General features: G+C 35.4%; 1 long non-coding RNA gene across 1 annotated transcript; it reads right to left on the reverse strand.

The window, feature by feature from the left end:
- Positions 1-15: 15 nt before the first annotated feature.
- LOC103321946 (uncharacterized) lies at positions 16-2933 on the reverse strand. The gene is made up of 4 exons (XR_513415.3): positions 2498-2933; positions 984-1028; positions 560-676; positions 16-279 (listed from the first exon to the last, which is right to left on the reverse strand). It is a non-coding gene; the product is annotated as an uncharacterized LOC103321946 (long non-coding RNA).
- Between the last annotated feature and the right edge of the window lie 6733 nt (positions 2934-9666).

Genomic DNA, 9666 nt, shown 5'->3' on the forward strand with positions numbered 1-9666 from the left:
ATCTCCGTATCAAAGTGAAGTTAATAGTGAAAAAATATATTAAGAGAGAAGAGAGTTCACCATCATTAAAAGTGAAGTTAACTGTCCACCACGAAGCAATAAAATGGCAATGAGCAAGCAATAAAATGGCAATAGAATGACAATAAAATGGAAATAAACAAGCAATAAATAAAAAAACAAATTTGAATTTCAAAGCCCAAATAAGTTCCACTTCTCAGGCAACTTAAGAAGACTATCGCACGCTACTAAGCACAAGCCAACTGCAAGCAATGACTTCACCTACAAGAAAATATTTTTTTGTTGAAGAATATAACCATAAGTTTTTTAGATTTGTTATAAAGTAGGTGCAATGCTGGACATGCAGAGACAGAGAGAGATTATCGTAATGCTAGAAGCCTAGAAGGCAAAAAAATGATATAATAATATCATAATACCATAACTTGCAAGCTTGTCTCTTGAAAATGCGGCAAAAATAAGAATGTCAAGTTCAGATGTACATCGCACATACCAAATACAAATGAATGCAAAATTGAAGCTCAACCAAAATAAAATAACGTACTGTTAAATTACTTTGCTTGTATCGCATTGCAAAAGGTTTTTGACAAAGCAATGTTCTTGGAATAGAAAGAGTTATCAAAGGGGGTCACACAAAACAACTGGCAGCCAATACCAGCACCTGCAGAAATTGTCAAACAAGTGAATGCCCAAGGATAGAAGTTCACCAAACTACAACAGAATATGAAACCATATAACCTCTACCAATACCTCCCTGCTTCAACATAATTAGCATTGTCAGAATGAGATGGCAAAAGAAACCAGTGCCATTTTATTTTCTATAAGAAAAATAAGAAACTCGTAGTACTAATACGAAATTGGGCAGAGAAGATCAAACTAACTGCATTTTCGTTTTACTCTGTAACATAAAGGTACCAACTGCTAACTTCTTGTAGACATGTCAAATGAGCATTGCTTATGGAACAAACCTTTACTCCAGCATCTCTTCTTGCCAGCATATTTTCATAGCTTCCCTATATTGATTAACCGAAAGCAAGTGAGAAATGGATAATAGTTTTACTTTTAAATCTACTGGATTTCAAATCTACTGAAACACAAACCAATCTAGATCCAAACACAAACAGAGTATTTGAAAAACGAAAACAGAGAATTCGATTCAAGAAAACAGAACTGCCATTTCGTCAGAGAACCTTTGACATGTACTTGTCAAATCTTAAATAACTTAAGGCATCTTACTGTAATACCCACTCTGTTCTTCAGCATTTTCAGAAACTCTTACAAGCATGAAGGCAAAAAACATAAAAATGTCCACCTTCAAAATCCTACCCTTATTAAAAAGACTCAACCAAAGAACATTTGTATAATGTATAACAGCAACTTTTAGAATACTTGGTTCTTCTGGTTTCACCTTCAACATTGGCAAAGAGTTCTTTTAAAATGGACAAAAGGGAATACAAAATTACATCAATAGCAGATACACAACTTATTCACAGTAAATAACCAACTATGTTTTTCAGACTAGAGACCTTATCAGTTTAACTGAATTCATTGAAGTCCTCCTGACATATGAAAAGAGAGAGAAAAAAAATCTAATTAAGGATCTTTAAAAATTCAATTTCACAAGAATATGAACCAAAACAGGTGAGTAAACCAAATACCCACAACATCAAATCCTTTAAATAGGAGCTTCAACTTGATGGGATGCAGTTGAAGATGTACCATATACTTTACAAGGCATGTATATGAATATGACTACAGGAACAGAAAATGTGACATGGAGAACAAAGTTACAGCAGAAATTGAAATCTCTCAACACATTTGTTGGCAAAACTTCTCAAATGGCTAATTTCTTTTGAATTTTTTGAGTGAAACTATACCTTAATCTAACTGATTGTCCATTTCTTTTAAGGGAGCATATCTATGTAATACTTAATAGCAACATTTACTTTTCATTGGATGAACAAGCCTGACCTGTATCCATAACACACACTGTAGGCTCTAATTTCTGTATCCATAACACACACTGTAGGCTCTAATTTTTTAAGGCATTATGGACCAACAAATATATTTCTTTGTTCTATCCATGTATTCTATTTGCAATCTTCCATAAACAGATTCCAAGAATGTTCTCCGAGCAATTTACCAATTAACGCGCAAGAATACAATTAATATCGCCTCTCCTTTGGGTTGCACATCAAATGTCAATCAACAAAATTCATAAAAAAGTTTATGACTTTGAAAAGCAAATGCATTGAGTTGGATTGAAAATCACAAACCCAACGAAAATAAAGCATTACAGGCAGAACAAGATTGCAAATTTCACCAAGAGAATAAACAGGACAAGGGAAAAGAAAGTCGAGCTAAATCAAGGGGAAATTGGTCAAAATAAGAAATATCAAATACGGAATCAGAATAGAGTGCAGATACTGAAAGCGATTAAATGAAATTGGATCTGGTGGAATTAGGATTGGTATGAAAGCACCTGTTGTTGCCTAGCGACCCGTTCGCGAAGCCTGGTCGCTTGCTTTCTGATAGCTTCCATTCATGACTGAAGGGACAAATCTGCCCAGATTTTGGTTCTCGACAATGGACTTTGTACGAGAGAGAGAGAGAGAGAGAGAGCTGAGAGAGAAAAGAAAAACTGAGAAAAAATCGTAAGGCCAATAAGTATGTATTTATAGATGGTATTCCCAAAATGTCCAGGATGGTGTCTGGAGAAGTGCCTTGATGGTATTTTGTGGTATTTCCCCTTGAAATAACTTGGTTGTTTTCATGGACGCCAAGTCTGGTGGTGGAATAGAAGCATACATTAACATGAAGGAAGAGGACTTGGCTAAACTTGAAGGTGACAATGAGTTGCTTGCATTTTGTTTCTCCACATGAGCTCAAGTGAAAGGATGTGTCTGCCTGCCAGTGCCCTATTCCTGTTAGTTTTCTTTTGCTTTCTCATTACAAGAGAATATTTCAAGTCAAATTAATTGTGACCATAAGGTTTGTTTTTAATTTTCATCTCAGTTAAATTTGAATATATCTGAATTCTTCAAAGGAGAATGCTAACAACCTTCTCTCTAACCTTTCTTTTGGACCTTCTTCTTTTAACTGACATATGTCATTCTCCTTACACTTAAAACAATGTCATTAATATATTATACAAGCTAACTTTTACTTTCCAGATTTACCTTTATTAATTGTATTCAATTTATCCAAACAAAATTCACAACTTTCTTACCATATATATATTTTTTTAATGACAATTTTTTTTTATTTAAGAAAATGTCTGCTTTTTAAAAAAAGAGGAAATGTCCTTTGTTTTTTTTAACGTCAAGTTTAGATTTTTTTTTTAATAAAAAAAAAAAGACATTTCCTCTTTTTTTAAAAGCAAAAATTTTCTTAAAAAAAATAATTGACGTTAAAAAAAATTTAATAAGATGGTAAGAAAGTTGTGAAATTTGTTTGGATAAATTGAATACATTTAATAAGGTTAAACTTGAAAAGCAAAAGTTAGTTTGCATAATATATTAATGACAATGTTTTAAGTGTAAGGAGAATGACACATGTCAAGTAAAAAATGGAGAAGGTCCAAAGAGAAGGTTAGAGAGAAGCTTGCTAGCATTCCTCTTCTTCAAAATTTAGAGTATCTCCAATGAATACAACAACAACAAAAAATGGTATCTCCAATGTTAATTTTCTTTTTGATGGCCTTCGGGATATTTTGACATCTTATTAAACATTTCGCTTCAAATAAGTTTATTGTGTTTAACTATTTAGCTTTTTTGATTAATATATATATATATATATATATATTCAGTTTGTTAGGGGAGTGATTTTGAATAGATCAATAATCACTTGGTTCTCCATATACGTGATTTTTTAATCCTCTCATAATCACTTTTGCACAAATTAGTCGTTTTTTAGTGATTTTGGATAGGCCTTGTTGCAGCCTAGGCCCGTAGTAGCTGCCAACTTGGATAGGAGTCACTGTGAGAAATTTAATATTAATTTTCTATTTGGATGAAATTGCCCCTTGAGCCTGAGTTCAAAGATCAAGCCCCAAAAATGCTTCGAAAGGATAGAGAAGCCTTAGGAAATACCTTGGTTACCTTCACCAACAAAAATGACAACAGCTTATAGATAAATTTTCTAGCTTGGCATGAGAGACTTGTGGCATGGAAGCAAAATTGACACGAGTTCAGCACCGAAGAGAAAATTATGCATTCTTAGGGGAAAATGGAGTGTTAAGGTAAGAAAAGAAAGGTTTGCAAGAAGGTTTGGCTGAGAAAAGAGGGAGAGAAAGAAATGGGTGTCTTAGGTGTTCTTCCAGCAACTTGACAAAAGAGGGAAAATGGGAGAGAATGGAGAATGTAGCACAAAATTGCAGAGTTTCAGAGATGAGAGATGAAGCTTGCTCTCTATATGTGTGTTGGGATGATGGGTAGGAAATGCGTCATTTTATAGGCGTTGGAAGCTATCTTTTCCAAGAAACCCTAATGGTTTCTATCTAATTTGGCCAAGTCTTTCCCTTCCTTTCTCCCCTCATCCCTTCAATCATCCTATTTTGGTGAAATTTCCTCTGCCCATTTGTATAAAATCAAGGATTTTTGGGAGCTCAAGGCCCCTTTCCCGCAGATGCCTTAGTGGAGAATCTCCATTTTTAGCCATCTTTCTTCCTTCTTTTCTCCCCTCTTCTAAGGCTAGGTCTGATGAGGGAAAGAAATGAGTACGTACACTGGTTTGAAGGGTGTTTTGCTCAAGTATCCCTTGGTTTTTTGGATTTTTTTGCTTGAAACTTGTTCCCTCTCATGTGCTGGAGCTTCCCAGCAGCTTACATACATGGATATTTTGGCTTTCATCGTGGCTTTTGTTTTTAGCTAAGTACTTGAGATTTTGCATATATTTTCTTGAGTTGCTTGGGCCTTCTAGGACAATAAGTTGGTTTATCAAGTAAATGGGCTAACTTCATCAATTGTTGGGCTATTTTGGTTGAGTTAATGGACTATTTTGGTTGAAGTAATGAGCTATTTTTCCCTCTTTGTGCTCACCCACATATTTGGGCCTAAGAAATGAGCTTAAGTTCTGGGATTCCCAAGCAACTTGGGACTTCCATTTCTTGGCCCATCAATGGGCCTCATGACAATTCATTATCATCTATACCACAACGCACTCAAGCAAGCCGCCGGCATTTGCGTGGCTTGGGCCCACTTAAGCTTGTAGTGTGGCGTGTTGCTTATTTGCTTGGCGTGGCATGTGTGCAAGCGTATATGATGAACTCTTGGGTACCCAAATTGGGTTTCTTCCCAAGTTAGGTGTCGTAATGGGCTGGGAATTTAGTCGGGCCGAACTGTGGATTTTTTGGGCCTCAACAAATGAAAGACATGACGTTATTATAATGGCACATCTTCAATTGGGAGGTGACAACTCTTCATATGTGTCTGGAACCCAATCAGAGACTTAGGGATGCATTGTTTGCACTTTCATATTGGAATACCTTTTTGGAAAGGGTATTTCATCATCTATAAATAGAGCAATCCTCATGCAGTTTTATCATTCAATTAATTCTCTACATACAGACTTCCATATATAGAGAGCATTAGAATTTTCATAAAGAGAGGTTCCTGCTAAGGGTGGGCATAAAAACCGATAAACCGAATGAACCGACCAACCAAACCAAACCAAACCGAAAAAGGAGGGTTTTTACCAAACCGAAAAAGTCAACGCTGGACTGACCAACCATTGACTTGGTTCAGTCTAAAAATTTTAAACCAATGGACTGAACCGAATCGCATAATATTTAATTATATATGCATTTTCCATGTGTCATTGTCTGATTGGCTTAAAGAAGAGTTTATGCAGTCTGCTTGCACTGGATCATTACCCTCACAAAGTAACCTAACTTAACTCGTTCACTCTCATTCGTCTCTCTCTTTCAGCCCTAACTCACACTCGCCGCCTCTCTCATCTCACTGCTCCTGCGTCCTCACCAAATCGAATGGCTACCGCTACGGCGTCATCATTGTCATCGTCGCTCTCTCTATCTCTTGTCTCACTCACCCTCTCTACCTCTCTCTCTCACCTCACCCTCTCTCCTCTCGCACTCTACACCTCTCTTTCGACAAGGAGGAACCAGAAGCACCTTGACAATCCTCATAGTGAAGACTGAACAATCGCATAATATTTAATTATATATGCATTTTCCATGTGTCATTGTCTGATTGGCTTAAAGAAGAGTTTATGCGGAGTCTGCTTGCACTGGATCATTACCCTCACAAAGTAACCTAACTTAACTCGTTCACTCTCATTCGTCTCTCTCTTTCACCCTAACTCACACTCGCCGCTCTCTCCATCTCACTTTGCTCCTGTCCTCACCAAATCGACGACGATGGCTACACGGCGTCATCATTGTCATCGCGCTCTCTCTATCTCTTGTCTCACTCACCCTCTCTACCTCTCTCTCTCACCTCACCCTCTTTCCTCTCGCACTCTACACCTCTCTTTCGACAAGGAGGAACCGAAGCACCTTGACAAAGAATCCCTCATAGTCAAGACCCGATCGAGCTTTGTCCGATGCAAGTAACTGATGGCTTTCAGTTCTTTTGCTTTCAGTTTCGTCAATTCTTCAATATTTTCAATGTAGTTTGATGGCTATCTGTGATTTGCTCACTCATCTGAAATTTCAGTTTAGCTTGAAGTATTTGACAAAAGTGAAGATAACTGCTTGGTGATATCTTCACTTTTATCTTCAATATTCTTCACTTTGAGTACCCATTGGTTGATCTGTAGGGAAAAATTAAAAAAACGGCATCTTTTTATTTAAACTTTGAAAAAGTATGGATATTTGACAAAAGTGAAGATTACTGCTCGTGGGACTGATATTTGATGCGTGCCTTTTAAAACACTGTATAAACCCTATGCTATTTCTAATTTTTCTTCAATCCAAATCAATGGTATGTTGTTTTTAACTTTATATGTGCGTCTTTGTGGTAAGGACTTGGATAAAAGTCTGTTGTGACTACAATGTGGTGGTGATTATGGATGAATCTGACTTAGTGCTAGCGGTGGTGAGTTCTGAAAATTTGCTTGCTTGATGTTCATGATATATTGGTTCTGAAATATGTTTGATGTTAATGAGATTTTGGTTCTGACATTTTTGTGTGGTTATAGATAGACCTGTTGCTGTTTCGGTGGGATTGATATTTGATGCTTCATTTTGTATTTGGTTGATTAAATATTGATGGAAATAAAAATTTAACATCTTGAAGTATTGGGGTTGGGGGAAATTAAGGCATTCCCAGCTATTTGGTTTGCCTTGGCTGAAATAGATTTCTTAAGAAAACGAAACAACAGAGCTTATAAGATGTTTTGAATGATAACTGATTGAGGAGTGTTTTGATCTGTGTATTTGAGTTGATTGAGGTGCTATAACTTGTTTTGATATGTTTAAATGATTTGAGACAAAAACTGCAAACACTTTTTTATTGGGTGAAATTAACTATCGAGTTGGAGTATGATTATGGTTGTTTGGTGAGTGATTTTTGACTGATACAAGTGTAATTTTTTTTTTTTTTTGCAGCTCCCTTAACTGATATAATCATACAAGTGAATGTGTTTGGTATTTAAAATCTAATTAGGTGTTTTACTTATATTTTTTTTATGGGTTGTAAAATATAATTTGGTGCTTTACTTGTATTTTTTGTCATGGCTTGGGATGTAACTTGTAAGAAACAACTAATTTGATAGTTGGATGATGCTTGTGATTGTGATTTAGTTTTGAAACTTTTAAAAAGCAGGTTATAGTTGAGTTGAATTTACATGATTTGGGTAAGGAAAAATGAAATGGGCTTTAAGGGATGGCCTGTTTGAAAAATTGGCATTGTGAAAAAAAATAACAAAATTGAGCTTTTGAATAAATAAACTAATTAGGTTTTGGCAATTTTACCTATAAAAAAAAGATTTTGGCCCAAAAAAAGTGAGTTGGGCTTAAAAAACTAGTGTTGGGCTAAAGCCCAAAACCGACAAAAAAGCCAAAATCGAACCAGAGCCTATTGGGTCGGCCCATTTTCAGTTTTAAGTTTGGACCCGACCCAACTCGAGAACCGATATCCTACTCGGTTCAGCCCACTGGGTCACTCAAAATTGGACCCGACCCAAACTGTGCCCAGGCCTAGTTCATGCATAATTTGGTTCAAAGTTCCTAGTAAATTGAATTGCTTCTTTCATAAGGAGGGGAGTTGTTGTATCCTGGGAGGCGAACGCTAGTGAACTATAAGCACCAGTGTGGGGCGTAATTCGTCTTAAGGTTAGAGTGTCCAACACTTGCCTCGACTCAATTAAGGTTCTTCTAATTCAATTATCCTTTTGTAAAAATATGTTTTATTTGTAGTATTTATATTGTTTATTTTATAGCAATTTAACACTCATATTTCGTCTGTGTTTATGCTATATATTAGTCTGTGTTTATCCTTTTGTAAATATGTGTTAATTGTTATATATATTAGTTTGTGTTTATGCATTTAGATGAAAAAGTACAAAACGATTTGAATTTGATGCGTATAACAGTTTCACTGCATTGTTGACTTGAGATTAAATTAATTGGTCATTGATTCAAGTATTTCATTACTTCTGGGTAAACATTTTTAATTTGTTTTCCTTTTAGTTTCTTTTTGTTTTATACAATTCAAAGTTGAATAAATCTAAGTTATCATAATCGGGACCCATTCAATTAAGATTGCCACAAAGAAAGTCTGATTGCCTTCTGTTTCTATTGTTAGACAAAGTATACATACAATAGAAAGTTATTCCTTCTGAATTACAGCGTCGTTTTTATTTTTATTTTTCTGTTTGGAATCTGTTTCTGTTTGGCATTGTTTTTTATTTTCTGTTTATAAATTTTGATTATATTAATCTACATACATTAATTTTCACTGTAACTGTGAATTATAGCATTCTGTATACTGTTATCTTGACTAATTGCATATTGTGTTTGCTATACTTTTTTATCAGTATTGTATTATTAATTTCTATTTGTGGTTTGTTGTAACTCACTGTTTTGAGTCATTATTTATTTAAGACTGCCAAATATTTGTTTATTGACATTGAGATTATTCATTCAATTAAGGAAAATGTCGAATGAGATATAGAAAGTGGGTCATTCTGTGAAGACAAGTGCACATGCTGTTATGTTGCCTTAATCCCATAATCAAGCAGAGAAGCCTGAAAAATTTAATGGGATGGATTTTAAGAGATGACAACAAAATATGTTCTACATCACCACATTGAATTTGGCTCATATCCTGAAAGCAGATCTTCCTGCACCTTGGTGATACACTAGAAACAGTGGTTGCTTTTTGCATGGAACCAGTTCGATTTCCTTTGCAGGAACTACATCCTAACTGGCTTAAGTGATACACTATACAATGTGTATAGTCCAATTAAGATCGCCAAGGCTTTATGGGAGTCACTAGACAAGAAATATCAGACCGAAGATGCAGGAATGAAGAAATTTATTGTCGGTTAGTTTCTTGACTACAAGATGGTAGACTTCAAGACTGTCATAAGTCAAGTCCAAGAACTCCAACTCATTCTCTTTCCAAGTGGCTAATGTCATTGAAAAATTACCTCCCTTTTGGAAGGATTTCAAAAACTACCTTAAGCATA

This window comes from Prunus mume, linkage group LG2 (assembly GCF_029339155.1).
Source record: "Prunus mume cultivar Tortuosa linkage group LG2, ASM2933915v1, whole genome shotgun sequence".
NCBI lineage: Eukaryota > Viridiplantae > Streptophyta > Magnoliopsida > Rosales > Rosaceae > Prunus > Prunus mume.